Source organism: Erinaceus europaeus, chromosome X (genome assembly GCF_950295315.1).
Source record: "Erinaceus europaeus chromosome X, mEriEur2.1, whole genome shotgun sequence".
Classification (NCBI taxonomy): domain Eukaryota; kingdom Metazoa; phylum Chordata; class Mammalia; order Eulipotyphla; family Erinaceidae; genus Erinaceus; species Erinaceus europaeus.
Window position 1 is genome coordinate 29,829,253 of NC_080185.1, and position 11,032 is coordinate 29,840,284.

The 11,032-nt window shown below is 45.3% G+C and overlaps 1 pseudogene; it reads left to right on the forward strand.

The window, feature by feature from the left end:
- The first annotated feature begins 6,314 nt into the window (after window positions 1-6,314).
- On the forward strand, window positions 6,315-9,631 carry LOC103117559 (actin, cytoplasmic 2-like; annotated as a pseudogene).
- Window positions 9,632-11,032: the final 1,401 nt, after the last annotated feature.

Sequence of the window (11,032 nt, forward strand, 5' to 3'; positions counted from 1 at the left end):
GAAACGACCCCCCCCCACCCCTACAGGTAGGGAACCAGGGGCTCGAACTGGGATTCTTATGCCAGTCCTTGTGCTTTGCTCCATGTACGCTTAACCCGCTGCACTACCACTTGGACCTCATGTCTGATCTTTTAAGATCAGAATTTCCTTTATTTTCTTTGTTATACTTCATATTCCTTTATTGATATTATCTATGTGGTAACTATCACCATATATTACTTTTTAAATTTTTAAAATTATCTTTGTTCATTGGATAAAGACAGCCAGATATTGAGAGGGGAGGGGGAAATAGAGAAGAAGAGAGAGAGAAACCTGTAGCCCTGTTTTCACCACTCATGAAGCTTTCCCCTTGCAGGTGGGAACCAGGGGCTCAAACCTGGGCCCTTGCACACTGTAACTCATGCGCTCAACCAGGTGTGCCATCCACCCCCATGTTTCTTTAATTCTTTTTTTGTTTGTTTGTTTTTCCCTTTTGTTGCCCTTGTTGTTTTATTGTTGTTGTAGTTATTATTGTTGTTGTTATTGATGTCATCATTGTTGGATAGGACAGAGAGAAATAGAGAGCGGAGGGGAAGACAGAGAGGGGGAGAGAAAGATAGACACCTGCAGACCTGCTTTACCACCTGTGAAGCAACTCCTCTGCAGGTGGGGAGTCGGGGGCTTGAGCCGGGATCCTTACCCTGGTCCTTGCACTTTGTGCCACCTGTGCTTAACCTGCTGCACTGCCGCCCGACTCCCCTTTAATTCTTTTTTAAAATGCATTTTAATTTTTATTGTATTTTTATTTGCTTATTGGATAGAGACAGCCAGAAGTTGAGAGGAAGGGGGAGACAGAGAGGGAAGGAGACAGAGACACTTGCAGCCACGCATAGTCTCTTTTGGGAGTTTTGGATGGTCTCAAGGTCAGTCATGATTGAGTAGATAACTGAGACCATTTCTGGTCTCTGCTGAGCATATCTGTAGCCCTGTGTAAACTCATGACCTTTTAAATTTCTTGAAACAGAACTGGTGAAATCAGTCACTTGGATATTGCACTGCTTTGCCATGTATGCAACCCAGGTTTGAGTCCGACCCTCATTGCACTGAAGGAAACTTTTGGTGTTAAGGACTTTCAATCTCTCTGCCTCTCCATCTCTCCCTAAAAAATAAATAAAATAAAATTTAGAAATAAATAAATTCCCTGAAGTATAGGGAAACTTACTAAAGTCCCTTGTAAGCTATTTTGTCTTCCAGATAAACTTGCAAAAGTTTTGACTGGTCTCTTGCTTTTGCTAAATAGTATCCCAGGCTTAGGCCCCGAAAATTCACTTGCCCAAGCGATGACAGGTATGGAACTTTGCTGCAGCACTTCAAAATTTCAAATTGCATCAGCTCTCTTCAGCTACAGCAAGACTTCCAGCCTTCAAGTCTCCTCTATCATGGAGCTAGAAGTATGGAAAAGGCTCCAAGTCAAAATTCTATTTAGATGATGTTGTTCTGGCCAATGCTCTAGAGTTTCTTTTATACAGATGTTTGAGTGTGTCATGTGCCTTTTGTGACTTCCTGGGGCTTTGAAATGGTTGATTTTGAGAATTTTGCTCAGTTTCTTTATTATTTGTTTGATTTGATTTGATAGGACAGAGAGAAATTGAAAGGGAAAGGAGAGATAGAGAGGGAGAGAGGGTGGGGGTAGATAGCATAATGGTTATGCAAAGAGATTCTCATTCGTGAGGCTTCAAAGCCCCATGTTCAATTCCCAGCACCAGCATAAGCCAGAGCTGAGCTGTGCTCTGGTAGAGAGAGAGAGAGAGAGAGAGAGAGAGAGAGAGAGAGATCTGTGGCACTTCTTCACTGCTAGTGATGCTTCCCCACTGCAGATGGGAACCAGGGGCCTAAACCTGGATTTTTTTTTTTTTTTAACCAGCACTGCTCAGCTCTAGCTTATGGTGGTATGGGGAATTGAACCTGTGACTTTGGAGCCTCAGGCACAAGAATCTTTTTGCATAACCATTATGCTATCTACCCTCAGCCCTGAACATGGATTCTTATATATGTCCCATCTTTTTTATTTTTTAGTGGGAAGAGGATTTGCAAGGTCTTCACTGGGCCACTCCAGAAGTCCCACCATACCTAGTTTTTTTTTTTTTTGAACACCATTTGCAGATAAAATCCAAATGTCTCTCATCTGGCGCTTTCAGTATATTCCTAAGGTTGTGCAGCCATCATCAGAATCTATGTTTAGAACATGCTTAGTCAGCTCCCTCCAGTCAATGCTTAGGCCTGTGGTCCTGGGGGCAGAATCAGTACAGGGCTGGGCCTGGATAGGGGCAAGAACTCAAGAGTAGCCTAGTTGTGTCCTATGGGTAGGATCCAGCTGTCCTTCTCCTGACTCCCCTACACCTTCCCAGTTAATTATTTAACAAACATAGTTTGGGGGGTCGGGCGGTAGCGCAGCAGGTTTAGCGCAGGTGACGCATAAGGATGCCGGTTCGAACCCCAGGCTCCCCACCTGCAGGGGAGTCTCTTCACAGGCGGTGAAGCAGGTCTGCAGGTATCTCTCTTTCCTCCTCTGTCTTCCCCATCTCTCTCCATTTCTCTCTGTCCTGTCCAACAACGACGACATCAACAACAACAATAATAACTACAACAGTTCTTCTTCTAGTGTTTTCCCTTCTTCTGTAGCCAGTCAACAGGTCAGGTTGAAAGCTGTCAGGAGCTGCTTGTTGCTGGCTTTGAAAATGACTGGGATCCATGTGGATTCAGTCGGCTAGGAAGGATCGTCAGTTTCCCCAATGAATGGGTACTCACGGGATGCACCACGAGAAGGTCGATCCAAAAAACAAGGGCAACAAAAGGTAAAATAATAATAAATACATAAATGTATTTTGATGCCCAATTATGTGCCAAGAACAGAAGGGCTTGTCATGTGTAAATCCACCTGACCAGAAATAAGCATTGGGTTGCAGGATGAACCAAGGTCCCCACGAGTTTCCATGTCCTAGACAGCACCTTTAAGGTCTCTTTCCTCCACAGAGAGGCTGCAGTAACTATTTCTGGGTATGTCCCTGATACTCAGGTTAGGGAGCACAGAGAACACTGCCCTCTATCGGCCACTCTGCTGAAGGTGCGTTTTAGTCTCTGAGAAGGGATGCATTGGATCGACCTTCCCGTGGTGCATCCCGTGAGTACCCATTCATTGGGGAAACTGACGATCCTTCCTAGCCGACTGAATCCACATGGATCCCAGTCACTTTCAAAGCCAGCAACAAGCAGACATCAGGCTCAACCTGACGCTGTTGACTGGCTACAGAAGAAGGGCAAACGCTAGAAGAAGAAGAAGTCTCTGAGAAGGGATGCCAGGAGATACAGAAGGTCAAAAGAAACAGGAGACAGAAGGAGCAAGGCCAAAGGAGAGAATAAGGTGGAAAACAGAGTAGGAAGGAGAGAAGAAAACAAGGAGCCTCCACAGAGAGAAAGGCCTGAAGTGAATGAGCAGAAGACAGTAGAGAGAGAGAGACTTATAATTGCTAGGTCCTGGGTCCAGGTGGAAAGTTATGCCTTGTAAATAAAAAAAAAAAAAGTATGTATGTATGTACGGGAGAGAGACATGGAAAATGAGAGGGAAGGAGGAAATAGAAAGAGAGACTCCTGCAGCACTTTTTTTTTCACTTCCAGGGTTATTGCTGCACCATGAATCCACTGCTCCTGGAGGCCATTTCTCTCCCCCGCTTTGTTGCCCTTGTTATTATTGTTGATGTCGTTCATTGTAGGATAGGACAGAGAGAAATGGAGAGAGGAGGGGAAGACAGAGAGGGAGAAGGATAGACACCTTGCAGACCTGCTTCGCCGCCTGTGAGGCAACTCCAATGCAGGTGGGGAGCCGGGGGCTCCAGCCAGGATCCTTCCGCTGGTCCTTGCGCTTGGCGCCAAGTGCGCTTGACCCCCTGTGCTATCGCCCGACCCCCCCCCCTCCTGCAGCACTTTTTCACCACTCATGAAGCTTCTCTTCTGCAGGTAGAAACCAGAGGCTTGAAACTGGGTCCTTGTGCATCTTAACATGTCGGCTCAACCTGGGGCGCCACTGCTGAACCCCTGCCTAGTAAATTTTTGACTGCTTACCAGCTGCTAGCTGTAAAAGTTTTGTATTCTTATAACTATTCTTGAATTGCATTTTGGATGCAGTTTAGATAATTGGAAGAGTTTGATCCTTTTAGGCTTCATGCTTAAGATTATTTATTTTGACCAGAGCACTGCTCAGCTCTGGTTTATGGTGGTGCTGGGGCTTGAACCCTGCTCCTTGCATATGGTAATATGTGTACTTAATTGGGTGTGCCAACGTCCAAATCTCTCATAGACATCTTTGAGGGGTACCTTTTAAAGATTGCTCAATCTCTCTCTCTCTCTCTCCTTTTTAACCAGAGCACTGCTTGGCTCTGCCTTATGGTGGTGCAGGGGATTGAACCTGGGACTCTGGAGCCTCAGGTGTGAGAGTCTCTTTGCATAACTATTATGCTGTCTACCCCCACCCCTCTCTCTTTTTTTCTAATATTACTTTTGAGGAAATATTGAATTATAGGATTTTTGATGTTACAAGGCTATTTCCACAATTCCCTGAGATAGATATCCATACATTTCACTCTTAACCAATCCATCATCCTTTCCCACTGTAGGTTCCCAACTTCCCCCTTCTGAATTTTCAGATCAGCTGTGTAGACTATAATCCATAGAGAGCTCACCCTGTATTGTCCTTTACTTTAAAACTTTTTCATTTGTATTTTTTATTGTACTGTCCTTTTTTAGAGCTTATCTGTGAGTGAGATCATCTGGTATTCATCTTCCTTCTAGCTTATCTCACCCAACATGTTGTATTTCCATCCATGTTGTAGCAAAGGAAAAAAAAGTCATTCTTTCTTACAGCTGTGTAGTAGTCCATTGTGTATACATGCCATACTTTTTTAACCAGTCATCTGGTGTTGGACATTTGGATTGTCTCTTCCTTCCTTCCTTCCTTCCTTCCTTCCTTCCTTCCTTTCTCTCTCTTTCTTTCTTTCTTTTTAATTTTTAGGTATTATTTTTATTGACTGCATAGAGACAGCCAGAAATTGAGTGGGAAGGGGGTGACAGAGATGGGGAGAGACAGACACTTGTAGCCCTGCTTCACCACTTGTGAAGCTTTCCCCCCTGCAAGTGGGGACCTGTTGGGTAGTTGCCATCTCCCCCTGGCTTCTGCTTAACCATATGCCTATATAGGGATTTTACTGATCCAAAGCTTTGGTCTATTTACATAAATCACTTTTACATAAAGCACTCCAGGGCATTGGTGGTTCTATGATAGGATTCTCTCCTGCTCCACCCCCTCCTTGTCACACACTGATCCCTTCTTTGTCACACTCTGATTTTCACCAGTCACTTTTCTCTCCACCCTCTCTATATCACATCCTGTTTCCACCCTACTTGGAGAGTATAAAAACAGCTGCTCTTCTGATTAAAGACACTTGGAAATTGCTTTCCGGCTCCGAGAGTTCCAGAGTGTATCTCCTGCGGAAGTTGGTGCAGCACGAGTTCCTGATCCCTCTCCCACACAGCAGCCTAGATCAGCTGCAGTTGAGTTCTCTCCAACCCAGAGAGCACTAGCTCGGGAAGAAGTACCCTCAGGCTATCCCGGCAGGGACCGGGGTCTCGAACCCAGGTCCTTGTGCTTTGTAACATGTGCGCTCAACCAGGTGTGCCACCTGGCCTCTGGTGTCTCTTTTTCGGTCTCCCCTCTTGGTCTTTATTTCTATTTGTTTCTATATAACAAACAAAGTCAACCAACCAATCAACAACAGACCCTCCAGGAATGGTAGATTCATCACACAGGTATCAAGCTACAGTGATAACCCTTGTAGCAAAAAAGAATAGACTTATAATGGTCTCGGAGGTGGAACAGTGGTAAAGCTTTGGACTCTCAAGCATGAGGTCGTGAGTTCGACCCCTGGCAACACATGTGCCAGAGTGATGTCTGGTTCTTTCTCTCTCCTATCTTTCTCATAAATAAATAAAATCTTAAAAAAAAAGAACAGACTTATGATACTATATATAGATATGCAATCCTGAAATAAGAATGTAATGGTGTACTTACTGAGTTATTTATAGCATTTATTTATTTTCAGCTTCCCTACAATATTTTTCTCTTTTTTAATGTTTTATTTTAATGAGAGAGAAAGATCAGAACACTTCTCAACTTTGGCATATATTGTGCTTGGAATTGAACCTAGAACTTCAGGCATGAGAACCTTTTACATAACCATTATGTTATCTCCCCAGCAATGTTTTTCTCTTTTAAAAATTATTAGGGTCTCACTCACCGCAGCTGGTCTGTGCTTGCTGTTTCCTGCTGTGTTCTCTGCTCCGTTCCCGGTGGCCACCACCTCTGTAGATTGCAATGGAAGAAGAGATCGCCGTGCTGGTTATCGACAATGGATCTGGCATGTGCAAAGCTGGTTTCGCAGGGGACGATGCCCCCCGTGCCGTGTTCCCATCCATTGTGGGGCGCCCACGGCACCAGGGTGTCATGGTGGGCATGGGCCAGAAGAACAGCTACGTGGGTGACAAGGCCCAGAGCAAGCGTGGCATCCTGACCCTCAAGTACCCCATTGAGCATGGCATCGTCACCAATTGGGACGATAAGGAGAAAATCTGACATCACACCTTCTACAACGAGCTGCACGTGGCCCCTGAGGAGCACCCTGTGCTGCTGACCGAGGCCCCCCTGAATCCATAGGCCAACCGGGAGAAGATGACTCAGATCATGTTTGAGACCTTCAACACCCCGGCAATGTACTTGGCCATCCAGGCGGTGCTGTCCCTCCCTGTACGCTTCTGGTCGCACCACCGGGATCGTCATGGACTCTGGGGATGGTGTCACCCACACCGTGCCCATCTACGAGGGCTATGCCCTGCTGCACGCCATCCTGCGTCTGGACCTGGCTGGCCGGGACCTAACCGACTACCTCATGAAGATCCTCACTGAGCGCAGCTACAGCTTCACCACCACAGCCGAGAGAGAGATAGTGCGTGACATCAAAGAGAAACTGTGCTATGTCACCCTGGACTTCGAGCAGGAGATGGCTACCTCCGTGTCCTCCTCCTCCCTAGAGAAGAGCTACAAGCTGCCGGATGGTCAGGTCATCACCACTGGCAACGAGCACTTTCCAGAGGCGCTCTTCCAGCCCTCCTTCCTGGGTATGGAGTCTTGCGGCATCCACGAGACTACCTTCAACTCCATCATGAAGTGTGATGCCGACATCAGGAAAGATCTGTCAACAACAAGACAACAAATAACCCCATCCAAAAATGGGGGGAGGACTTGGACAGAATATTCACAGAAGAGATCCAAAAGGCCGAGAAACACATGAAAAAATGCTCCAAGTCTCTGATTGTCAGAGAAATGCAAATCAAGACAACAATGAGATATCACTTCACTCCTGTGAGAATGTCATACATCAGAAAAGGTAACAGCAGCAAATGCTGGAGAGGGTGTGGGGTCAAAGGAACCCTCCTGCACTGCTGGTGGGAATGTCAATTGGTCCAACGTCTGTGGAGAACAGTCTGGAGAACTCTCAGAAGGCTAGAAATGGACCTACCCTATGACCCTGCAATTCCCCTCCTGGGGATATATCCTAAGGAACCCAACACATCCATCCAAAAAGATCTGTGTACACATATGTTCTTGGCAGCACAATTTGTAATAGCCAAAACCTGGAAGCAACCCAGGTGTCCAACAACAGATGAGTGGCTGAGCAAGTTGTGGTATATATACACAATGGAATACTACTCAGCTGTAAAAAATGGTGACTTCACCGTTTTCAGCCGATCTTGGATAGACCTTGAAAAAATCATGTTGAGTGAAATAAGTCAGAAACAGAAGGATGAATACGGGATGATCTCACTCTCAGGCCGAAGTTGAAAAACAAGATTAGAAAAGAAAACACAAGTCGAACCTGAAATGGAACTGGAGTATTACACCAAAGTAAAAGACTCTGGGGTGGGTGGGTGGGTGGGGAGAATACAGGTCCATGAAAAATGATGAATTAAATAGTGGGGGTTGTATTGTTAAATGGGAATTTGGGGAATGTTATGCATGTAAAAAAAAAAAAAGAAGTAGAAACGCAAAGCAGAAATTGACTGAGTTTGGAGTATGGCACCAAAGTAAGAAAGCAGAAGTACACTAGAGTTTGCAGTGAGTACCTCCCTAATACTTCCTCTCCACTTTTCCAAGTTTTGGGTCCAGGATTGCTCAACAATTTGTTTGGCTTTGTATGTTAACTCTCTTTTCAGTCACCAGGTTCCAGATGCCATCAGGATGCCGGCCAGACTTCCCTGGATTGAAGACCCCACCAATGTGTCCTGGAGCTCAGCTTCCCCAGATCCCCACTCTACTAGGGAAAGAGAGAGGCAGATTGGGAGTATGGACTGACCAGTCAACGCCCATGTTCAGCGGGGAAGCAATTACAGAAGCCAGACCTTCCACCTTCTGCAACCCTCAATGACCCTGGGTCCATGCTCCCAGAGGGATAGAGAATAGGAAAGCTATCAGGGGAGGGGGTGGGATATGGAGATTGGGCGGTGGGAATTGTGTGGAGTTGTACCCCTCCTACCCTATGGTTTTGTTAATTAATCCTTTCTTAAATAAAAAAAAATGCATTATTAAATTATAAAAAAAAAAGGAAAGATCTGTATGCTAACACTGTGCTGTCTGGTGGCACTACCATGTATTCCAGGCATCGCAGACAGGATGCAGAAGGAGATCACCGCCCCAGCACGATGAAGATCAAGATCATCGCACCTCCTGAGCACAAGCACTCCGTCTGGATTGGTGGCTCCATCCTGGCCTCTCTGTCCAGCTTCCAGCAGATGTGGATCAGCAAGCAGGAGTACGACGAGTCGGGCCCTTCCACTGTCCACCGCAAATGCTTCTAAATGGACTGCAGGCAGATGCATAGCATTTGCTGCATGAGTGGCTCCAGTATAAATTTGCCTTGGCAAATGTATACACCTCATGCTAGCCTCAGGAAACTGGAATACGCCTTTGAAAAGAAATTTGTCCTTGAAGCTTGTACTGACATCAGCACTGGATTGTAGAATTTATTGCTGATTTTGATCTTGTATTCAAGTTAACTGTTCCCTTGGTATATGTTTAATACCCTGTACATATCTTTGGTTTAACCCTAGTCCATACGGCTCAGTCATTCTGTGACTGAGACCAGGTGTGTGGAAGGGAACCCCATTGGCTCCATTGGAGAGAATCTGTGAGGCCAGTTCCTTGGTCTGTGCAGGGTATTAATGTGAAGCTTCCTGATTAGGATTTCTCCAGAGGCTGGCATTTCTGTCTTGCCTGTCTGCCAGGATGGGGAGGTCTTCAATTGTAGGCCCCCCCATAACTCTCCCTCTTTAGCCAGTTTTCCTGCCAGAACACCTTGACTTGGAAAACAGTTTGCATTCACACCTGTAAATTTATTCATACTTTTAATTTATGTAAGGTTTTTTTTGTACGCAATTCTCAATTCTTTTAAGATGACAAATTTTGGTTTTCTACTGTCATGTGAAAACGTTAGACCCAGCAACTCATGTTGTGTGAGGAGAATAAAGTGCTGCAGTAAACTGAAAAAAATATTAGTGATTTAATAATGAATAACAATATTATAAAATAAAAGGGGTAAAATTCCACGCGGTTCCCACCATCAGGGTTCCATATCCCATCACCATCATTGGAAACTTCCCTATTCTTTATCCCTCTGGGAGTATGGACTAAAATTCTTTATGGGTTTCCAGCCATGACATCATCTCCCCAGACAATAACTTGGGTCCAACTGCATATCAGATGTCAGACTCAGAAAAAATAAAACGAAACACTAGTATAGTCATGGGCCCTTTGGATTATAACTAAAATAGGCCTACTAACTATCTACAAAATGGAGGACCCCCCCCCCCAAATCTTCATCTGTACTAATCTAGTCTTTAGGTTCATGATTAGTCAACAATTTGTTTGGCTTTATATATTAACTCTTCTTTCAGCCACCAGGTTCCAGATGCTACCGTGATGCCAAATGTACTTCCCTGAGCAGATGACCCCACCAATGTGTCCTGGAGCACTGCTTCCCTAGAGTCCCACCCCACTGGGTAAGGAGAAAGACAGGCTGGGAGTATGGATCCACCTGTCAATACCCAAGTTCAGCAGGGAAGCAATTACAGAGGCCAGACCTTCCACCTTCTGCACACCATAATGACCCTGGGTCCATACTCCCAGAGGGATGAAGAATAGGAAAGCTATCAGGGGAGGGGATGGGATATGGAGTTCTGGTGGTGGGAATTGTGCTGAGTTGTACCGCACTTATCCTAAGGTTCTTGTCAGAACCTTATAAAAAAGGTTTATAATAAAACTTATAAAAAATAAAAAAATCTTTATGGGGTGCAGTAGGTGGGAGTTCTGGCTTCCGTAATTGCTTTCTCACTGGACCTGGATGTTGGCAGGTGGATCCATACCCCCAGCCTGTTTCTGTCTTTTCCTAGTGGGGTAGGGCTCTAGAGAGGTGAGGTTCTGGGACACATTGATGAAATCCTCTGCCCTGGGAAGTCAGAATGACATTATAGTAGCGTCTGCAACTTGGTGGCTGGAAGGTGGTAAGATATAACACAGGACAAATGGTTTAATAAACAGGAACCCAAAGGCAGCAATAGAGCAGATGATATTAGGGGTCTTTGTGTGAGAAGAAGCTAGAAAGTCTATTTTAGGTATGATCCAAGGGGCCCATGACTTTAGTAATTTTTGCCTGAGCCTGATAGCTGACATGCAGGTGGATTAAAAAATATTGTTGGGGGCAGGGGTAGATAGCATAATGGTTATGCAAAGAGACTCTCATGCCAGAGGCTCTAAAGACCCAAGTTCAATCCCCTGCACCACCATAAGCCAGAGCTGAACAGTGCTCTGGTAAAAAAAAATTGTCTGGAAGGATGGTGTCACAGTTGAGAATAAGGCTAGAAAGCTGGATTAGGGCAGAGAGTAGCTCCCAAA